Consider the following 8,538-nt stretch of genomic DNA (forward strand, 5'->3'; position numbering starts at 1 on the left):
AAAAAAAAAAAAAAAAAAAAAAAAAAAAAATATATATATATATATATATATATATATATTTTAAATGTTTTTGCAGTGCTGGGGCTAGAACCCAGGGTCTTGTACAAGCCTTCTGCCCGTGAGCCCTCAGTCTCCCAGCCCCGAGTCTCCTACAGCAGCACCTGATACAGTCCATCTCTGCCTTGGCAAGGACTTTCCCCAGTGGTCCTGCGGGGCCCATGCTCTCCGGGTTTTTGACCTCGTTCACAGCCTCCTTCATCTTCTGTTAGAGTGTCCCACCTCCCAGGGTCTTGCTTGGCCCTGTTCTGCCTTCCCTCTGCCCCTGTGTGCATTCATCCGGTCACGTGGTTTTAAAACGCCATCTCTTCTGATGTTCTATCCCAGCTCTGATCTCTCCCTCCAGCCCCCGTTGCATCTGTCAACCTGCTTATTTACCATCTCCATTTGGGCATCTAATTGGCATCTCACGCTTAACATGTTCAAAACCGAGCTCCTGGACAGGGGGTGTGGCTCATGGGCAGGGCACGTGGTCAGCATGAGCAAGGCTCTGGGTCCCATCCGCAGCACCACTGGGGAAAAAAAGAAAAAAAACAGTCCCTGATCCTCCCCCCTGAAGTCCCGACCTTTCAATAAATGACATTTCTTCCAGGACCTTAAGCTTCAGTGTCATCCTTGACTCCTCTGTCCCTCTTACTCTGCATTCAGTCCATGAGTAAATCCTGCTGCTGCTTCTAACTTCAGAACAACTCCAGAGCTGCATCACTTTACACAGCTCTTAGAGGTCCCCTGCCATCATCTTGTGCCTGGGTAACTGTAGTAGCGAGAAGCCCGAGGGGTCTCCCTGCCCCTACCCTTTCCTCACACAGTCTCTTCTTAACATAGCTGCCAGAGGATTCTGCTAAAATAGAAATTACGTCATGTCACTCCTCTGTTCAAAATCCACCAATGACTTCTACAGCCATTCAAAGCTAAAGAAGTCCCTATGAGCTGCTTGCCGTGGTTCACGCCTGTAATCCCAGCAACTCAGGAGGCTGAGGCATGAGGATGGCAAATTCAAGGCCAGCCTCAGCTACTCAGCGAGGCCCTAAGCAACTTAGCGAGACCTGGTCTCAAAAAGTAATAATTAAAAAAAAAAAAAAAAGGGCTAGGGACTTGGCTCAGTAGTAAAATGCCCCTTGGTTCAATCCTTAGTGACAAAACAAATAAATAAATAATTAGGGCTAGGGATGAAACTCAGTGGTAGAGCACCCACTGGGTTCAACCCTCAGTCTGGGGGTGGGGTGGGGAGAGGACAGAGTCCCTATGATTCCTTCAATAAAGAATCTGTCTGTCTCCTGGTTCCTGGACATAGGTTCTAAATGCTTGGAATTTCCCAAGTGATGGGAGTGGTTTGTTTCTCTTGGTAGACCTTGGACCACACCTGGGTTTAGGCTAATGAGGTGACTGACCGGGTTAGCCAAGGGTTAGCCATGCTGGAAAAATCAACCCTCTTCCAGTGATGAGAGGGTCAATATCAGCCTGATCTGCTGACCTCAAAGGAAGGGAGAAGGACAGAAAGCTGAATGCAATCACAAGCCAATGATTCAGAAGTGAAATCCCAACAAAAACTCTGGATATCCCAGGGTGAGGGGAAGTTCCTGGTTGGTGAATACATTGATATTCAGGGAGGGTGACAGTCTTAATTCCACAGTCAGAGGACCACGGAGGCTTCACACCATGGACCCTCTCAGACCTCAGGACCATTTGATTTGCTGCTGATTTGTATCCTTTATTAAAATAAAACATATATTGTAACTAAGTATGCACTTTTCTAAGTCATTCTATTAATCAAACTGGAAGCAGAGGAACGTCCCCTCCCCCAGGGAAAATTTACAGTTAGCCCAACACTGGTGTCAAGCAGAATGGGTTCACCTCTTGCCTGTTACTTTTTTACACCTGCCTTTTGTACAATGTAACCTCTCTGTGGCACTTATTGTGCGTTGCAGAGACAGGCAGGGTGCACAAGGGCAGGTATGGTCTTCACCTTGCTCATTTTTGTGCATCCAGGAGGAAGAACTGGCAGCTAGCTCACATCTAACTGAATGAATGCAAGCTGAAGACATCAAGCTCATCTCTCTCTCTGTTTTTGGTTTTGGTACTGGGGATTGAACCCAGGGGTGCTCTAACCACTGACATATATCCCCAGCCCTTTCTATTTTTCATTTTGAGACAGGGTCTCACCAAGTTGTAGAGGCTGGCCTCAAACTTGCAACCTTCCTGCTTCAGCCCCCTGAGTCCTGGGATTCCAGGTGTGTGCCACAGCACGTGGAGAGTCCATCAGTGAATGTGAGTATCTCTCTGAATCCTAACACCTATTGTTAAGATACACATTATTAATCCCATCGTGTGGATGGAAAGAGGGAGGCTTAAAGAAATTAAGTAATTTGCCTATGCCTCAAAGCTAGTAATTGGCAGAACTGGGAAACAGGACTAAATGTGAGGTTAAATGTCTTTCTGCTCTTAAGAGCCATGGCCATTTAGTTATACCTTCTCACTGATGTATTGCCTCAAAGGTAATGTCACCATGGACAAGTGAAGTAACACGTGAGCCCCAACTTTTCTTCAGCTATAAAATATGACTGTGGGATTAGATGCACTAGCCAGGTGTGGTGGTGCAGGCCTGTAATCCCAGAGACTCAGGAGCCTGAGGCAAGAGATCCCAAGTTCAGGGCCATCTTGGGCAACTGTGCCCAAGCACTGGGTTCTCAAAACAACATCAAAAGGGGCAGGGCTGGGGCTCAATAGTAGAACACCCCTGGGTTCAATCCCACCACTGGGGGAAAAATATATATATATACATGAGCTGAAGTATATGAAGTGCTTAGCCACAGTGAATACGATGTAAATGGTGGCCATTAGTAATAATTATGATTATGAAGTGACATCAAATTGCATTAGCCTTTCTGTCACCAACATCAAGGCTCTCAGCTCACCTTAAGCTACAGTTACTGCCTCTCCACCACCTGAGGGAGCACATGACGTCCCCGTGGGAAAAGCCACCACCCAAGGGCACAGGGCTGCTAGGACCCCAGCCCCTCATCACGGCCACAAGAGCCCTGACAGGAGTGATGGGGTGAGCATGTGGGGGACACTGCGGGCTCCCCCCAGGCTCAGGCCCCCCCCTTCCCCCCCCCCCCGGCTCCCCTGGGGCCGCTCCAGAAGGCACCTTTCCCAGTCCCCTTCTCCCTCTCCCCTGAGCAGGAACCCAGGAAAGTGGAGGCCCTTCCACTGGCCGGAGCTCACTCCAGGACAGGGAAGGTGCCGGGGGAGCAGGGGCCACCCGGTGAAGGGGAGAGATCCCCAAGCTGCCCCCGGGCTCCCCTGAACTGCCAGTGTTCCCAGACACAGAGGCCTTTATCCCCTGAAAGGGAGCAGCCAGGCAGAGACAAAGGCCATATCTGATGGGGCTGGGGTGGAGGCCACAGGCTGGGGGATGGGAGGCTGCAGAGGGAGGGGCCGGGGGAACCTGGGGCAGGAATGGAGGAGGGATTCCGCAGCCAGGGTCTTTTGTCCTCACCCTCCACAAGAGAGAAGAGATGCTAGCAGGAGCAATGACGCGTGACAGTTTTTATTTCTAAAGAGTTCTTTCTTCATCCATTTTCTTCTTTTCCCACTCCCCCTATTTATTTACTTCCTTCCTTCCTCACGGTGCTGGGGATTGAACCCAGGGTGCTCTGCCACTGCTCTGCACCCCCAGCCCTTTTCATTTCTTATTTTGAGACAGGGTCTCTCCAGGTCACCGAGGCTGGCCTCAAACTTACGATCCCCCGGCCTCAGCCTCCAGAGTCCCTCCAGGTGTGGGCCACCACGTCTCCTCCCTCCTTTAGCCTCCCAGCGTGGACCTCATGCCCACTCGCCCACTCTGCACACTGCTTCTCTCCATGTCTGTTTTTGTGCAGTGTTGGGTTGGGGACCCCACGATGATGACCATCCTTCAGCAAGGATGTCACAAAGAGAGTGCAATAGAGGGTGAAGGACACAGACCAGAGCCCAGCTGCCCATGTGCACAGCGTGACGTGGGTCCATGTCCTCACCTACAGAACGGGGAATAACTGCCCCTACTTCAGGCCACGGTGACTTGTGACTGAGGCCCTGTGTGTGTGTGAAGCACATCTCCAACATTATACATGGGGAAACTGAGGCTCAGGTCACAGGGAGAATCACGGCAGAGCCAAAGACGCAAGTGTTTGTGGGACCAGGCCAGATATTCCTTCTGAATAGTCTAGCTGCCTCCGGATGGAACAGGAAGTGACAGAAGGGCACAAAGGTCACCCTCACCCCACACCCTGAACTCCCAGGCTGGGCCCCGCTCCTTACCCACATGTTCACCTGGAAACCTTGTCCGGTCACCAACTCTCTGCAAGTCACACACAGGCTCAGGTTGGCTGGGGAAGGGCCCCACCACCACCGTCAAGTCACACTCCTGGGCCTGCCTTTGACATCAGGGCCCTGGGTGGCTCTTTCCCTCTCCCTGGCCCATACTCCAGGCCTCCCCCAACACCTCAAGCTTTAAAAGCCCTGGGCTCTGCCACAAGTGCTCCGAGAGCCTGCCAAAGCCCTTGAAGTTCTAAGGTCCACTTCATTCTCCTCACCTCCTTCCCCAGAAGAAAAAAGCTGTGAGCCAGACCAATTACCTACGCCTCCTCCCCATCCCAGCTCACCAACCCACTCCCTTCCACTCCATCCAAGCCACCTGTGCCCACAAGAGCAGCAGCCAAATCTCAAACCCCAGGCTGGGGCGGACACCCTGCCTAGCCCAAGGGGAGACTTGCAGGATCACATATGTATTAGTGGGTGAAGAGCTGACTTTTTTTTTTGTACTGGGGATTGAACTCAGGGGCACTCAACCACTGAGCCCCATCCCCGGCCCTATTTTGAATTTTCTTTAGAGACAGGGTCTCACTGAGTTGCTTCGTGCCTCCCCAAGTTGCTGAGGCCGGCTTTGAACTTGTGAGCCTCCTGCCTCAGCCTCCCAAGCTGCTGGGAGTACAGGCAGGCACTACCAGGCTCGGCAAGAGCTGAGATTTGGATCTGGTTTGGGGAGAGGGCTGACAGAGGGATCTGGCTGGTGGGGAGACACCGTCCCGTCTGGGTCAGTTCTAAGATAGGAGCAGGGAGGTCCAGCAGGCAGGGGTCCCTCCCACTTCAGGGTCCGCCAGCATCGCTCTGCCCTGATACCCTGGATCCTCGCTCCCTTCCAGAGGGACTGTGCCCTTGGGGACCTGGACCCCTTCCTCTCCCTCGAATGACTGTCAATCCCCACCGTGGACTCCTTTTGGAATTGAATGCTCCCTCCCCTGGATGGCCCCTCCCCTGGTTAAAACCTGTATTCTTTCTCTCCTGGGCAATTTCAACCCCAGGACCACCTGGCCCAGTTATCTGTGTGAATGACACCCCCTCGAGGTGTGCGACGTGCCCCCCGCCTGCGTGGATGAATGAGCGGCCTCCTCCACAACCTCTTTCGGGAGCTGACCCTCCCTTCGGCCTCAGCAGGACCTGTGCCTCCCTCAGGCAGAGCCTGGGCCGTGGCTTATTGTGTTCTCTATGTATCGCCCTCCCCCAGGGATCCTATTTAATTCATCTTTGTATCCCCAAATGCTCAGTGGCGTGCCTGGCACATAACAGCTGCTCAATAAACATCTGTTGAATGACTGCGTGTAGCCTCTCCCCAATCGACACCCCCTTTTGTTGTCTCTCCCCTGTGCCGCTCTCATTTCCACGCTGTCCCCCAGAGATATTATCCTAAAACGCAAAATTGGTTCCATCCCTTACCGGGTGAAAACCTCCATTTTGTCTCTGCTGTTGACAATAAAATTCAAAATCCGGACCTGGACTCGCTCCATGACCAGGTTCTCAACTGCTGCGCCACCTTACCTTCTGCTGCCCACTCCCCGGCACACAGCACTCCTCTCTGAACAGGCCAGGCCTTTCCTTTACCAGGGCTGACGGTGAGGAAATGTCTGTTATCCCTTCCTGGAAAGCTTTTCCACTCCATTTTCTTTCCTTCCTTCCTTCCCACTCCCCCCCTTTTATCTCTTTCTTTCTCTCTCTCCCTTTTCAATACTAGGGATTGAACTCAGGGACCCTCTGCCACTAAGTCACATCCCCGGTCTCTGTTTTTTTATGTTGAGACAGGGCCTCCCTTAGTTGCCTAGACTGGCCTCAACCTTGCCATCCTCCTGCCTCAGCCTCCGAGCAGCTGGGATTACAGGGGTGCACCACCAGGCCCAGTTTCCTCACCATCTTTACCTGGGAAAAACGCTATCTGTGTTATAAGCTCAAAGCTCACAACCAGCTCCACCGTGAAGCCCTCCTAACTTGCCCAGGTAAAGTGAGTCATTCCCTTTGTGTTCTCCCACACAACAGAGAGGAGAATCTACAACTCTTGTGTTTGCAGAGTTCGGACAGTGTATTATCTGATTTGATTTTCCCTCCCAGCAATCTTAGAAGATAGATTTGACTAAACCTCAGCTCACGCATGTGAAAAAAACTCAGAGAAGCTGCAGCTGGGATCTGAACCCTGGTCTGCCCAATCCCTGCTCCTCTTTCTTCTCCATTTCAGCCCCTCTCACCTCTGCTATGAGGCTTGTTTGCTGGGCTTCTCAGCATTTCTCAGTTCACAGGTCTGCTTCGCCTGTGAGAGGCAGGGTAGAGGCTGGTTCTTGTGTGTGCCTCCTGGAGGCCAACCCCAGACCCTGGGCTTAGACAAGGGCCTCAGTAAATGTGCTTAACTGAACAAACAAGCGCATGAATGGATGAGGGAAGGAAGGAAGGAAGGAAGGAAGGAGTTGAGGGTGACATCACTCCGCAGAAGTGAGCAGGGACGGAGGAACTGTCCTGAGGACCGGCTCTCAGGGGAGGCCGCATCTCTGGCTCTCAACAGGGAACCTCTTGTGCACCAACCCTCTCCTCTCTTCGGAGCTCGGCTTTGAAAGCAGATCAACAGGCCCAAGGAGATGGCCTGGTTGCCAAAAAACAGAAAACCAAACACATCCAAACAAACCCAAAGAGAAACATAACAACAACACCCAGAGGCGACGCGCCCAGGTCTCTATAAAGCACAAGACAGACACGTCCCTGCCTTCTGGGACCTCCCCGGGAGACCAACACACAGCGCAGCTAGCAACATGGAGGCCATTTGGAAAGAGACGATGGATAGATACTGTGCAGGACCGGGCTGTATCACATCCCAGGCCCAAGAGGAGTCAGCAAGCGCTGGGGAGGGAAGGGACCGACTGTGCTCGGGCACCAGGTCCCCTGAGACAGGGGGACAAGGGGAGAGGCTGGTGAGAGAATCTAGGCACAGGGAGCCTTCAGCACCTGGCCGCGGTCCCCCAGCCTGCTGGGCTCCCCATCCCGCCCGGCCCTTGCTGCTCATGTCCCCAGCCTGAGTGTCCAGCCAATGCTGCTAATTGTCCTCTCCACCGGCCAACTGGTGGGAACGCGGGGCCATAAAGGAAGCTCCCAGCACACGCTGTGCATCCAGCAATTTTACTGTTGGCAATTTGATACAGAAAAATAAAACGAGGACAGAGCCGCAGGGTCGGTAAAGGGAAGGATGTTTCCAAGTGATTTTGGTTTTTTTTCCCCTCTTTCACTGCCGACCGGTCAGGGCTCCTCTCCGTGGACAATTCCACCCTAAGCCCGACCCGGGCATCGTCAGCAGAGTCCAGGCATCCAGGAGGCGCCACCAGGCAGGCGGGGCCTGGGGAGGGCTGGTGACAGAGTGGCAGCGCCTCAGTGTTGCGAGGGACAATGGAGGTCACCTGGTCCAACCTCCCTCTCAATCACAAGTCCCCTTCCAGCGTGTCCACCATGTGGCCAGGAGGAGCCCTCCCTGGGGGGCGGAGCTCGCTGTCCCCTGGAACAGCCCTTTCTACTTGCCACAGCTCCAAGCCCCTAAAAAGCCGTTCTTCCTAGTCTGCGGGAGGCTGTCCCCCTGTGATCCACATCCCCCATCCGACTCCAGCCAGTGACTATTCACGGAGGACCTCCCATGTCCTTTAAATCCTGAAGCAGAGGACCCACAGCTAGCGGTCCAGTCTACGGCCACTTCCACGTGACCTAGGATTTTTCACTTTGCCCAGACCCTTTGGAGTCTTCCGTTTGTGAGATCTCTGTGTCCTAAGAACATTTTTTTTTTCCTACTCCACACCAAGAAGTATCCATCCATTCGAAGAAGAAGAGAGAGTTGGGGTGGTTCTGGGGACTGAACCTAGAAATGCTCGACGACTGAGCTACATCCCCCTCCTTTTCATTTTTTTTTATTTTGAGACTGGGTCTCCAAAAGTTGTTCAGGGCCTTGCTAAATTGTTGAGGCTGGCCTTGAACTTGTGATCCTCCTGCCTCAGCCTCCCGAGTTGCTGAGGTTACAGGCATGTGCCTCTGCATCCGGCTAGGAAGACAGAAAAAGAAAGGGTCCAGGAGATGACAGTCTCCTTCACATCGTGACACCTATCCCTAGTTACGGGGTCTAGCTCCTTATTGTCCCCCAGCCAC

General features: G+C 52.8%; 1 protein-coding gene and 1 long non-coding RNA gene across 5 annotated transcripts in view; both read right to left on the minus strand.

Annotated features, from left to right (window-relative positions):
* Positions 1 to 1,095, minus strand: part of LOC125620238 — a 13,427-nt gene extending 12,332 nt beyond the window's left edge. The window contains exon 1 of the long non-coding RNA XR_007351840.1: positions 487 to 1,095. This is a non-coding gene — a long non-coding RNA (uncharacterized LOC125620238). The remainder of the gene's footprint in view (positions 1 to 486) is intronic.
* Kirrel1 (kirre like nephrin family adhesion molecule 1) overlaps positions 1 to 8,538 on the minus strand; it is an 86,586-nt gene that overhangs the window by 46,377 nt on the left and 31,671 nt on the right. The gene's annotated exons all lie outside the window — the stretch shown is intronic.

This window comes from Marmota marmota, unplaced genomic scaffold (assembly GCF_001458135.2).
Source record: "Marmota marmota marmota unplaced genomic scaffold, marMar, whole genome shotgun sequence".
Lineage (NCBI taxonomy): Eukaryota > Metazoa > Chordata > Mammalia > Rodentia > Sciuridae > Marmota > Marmota marmota.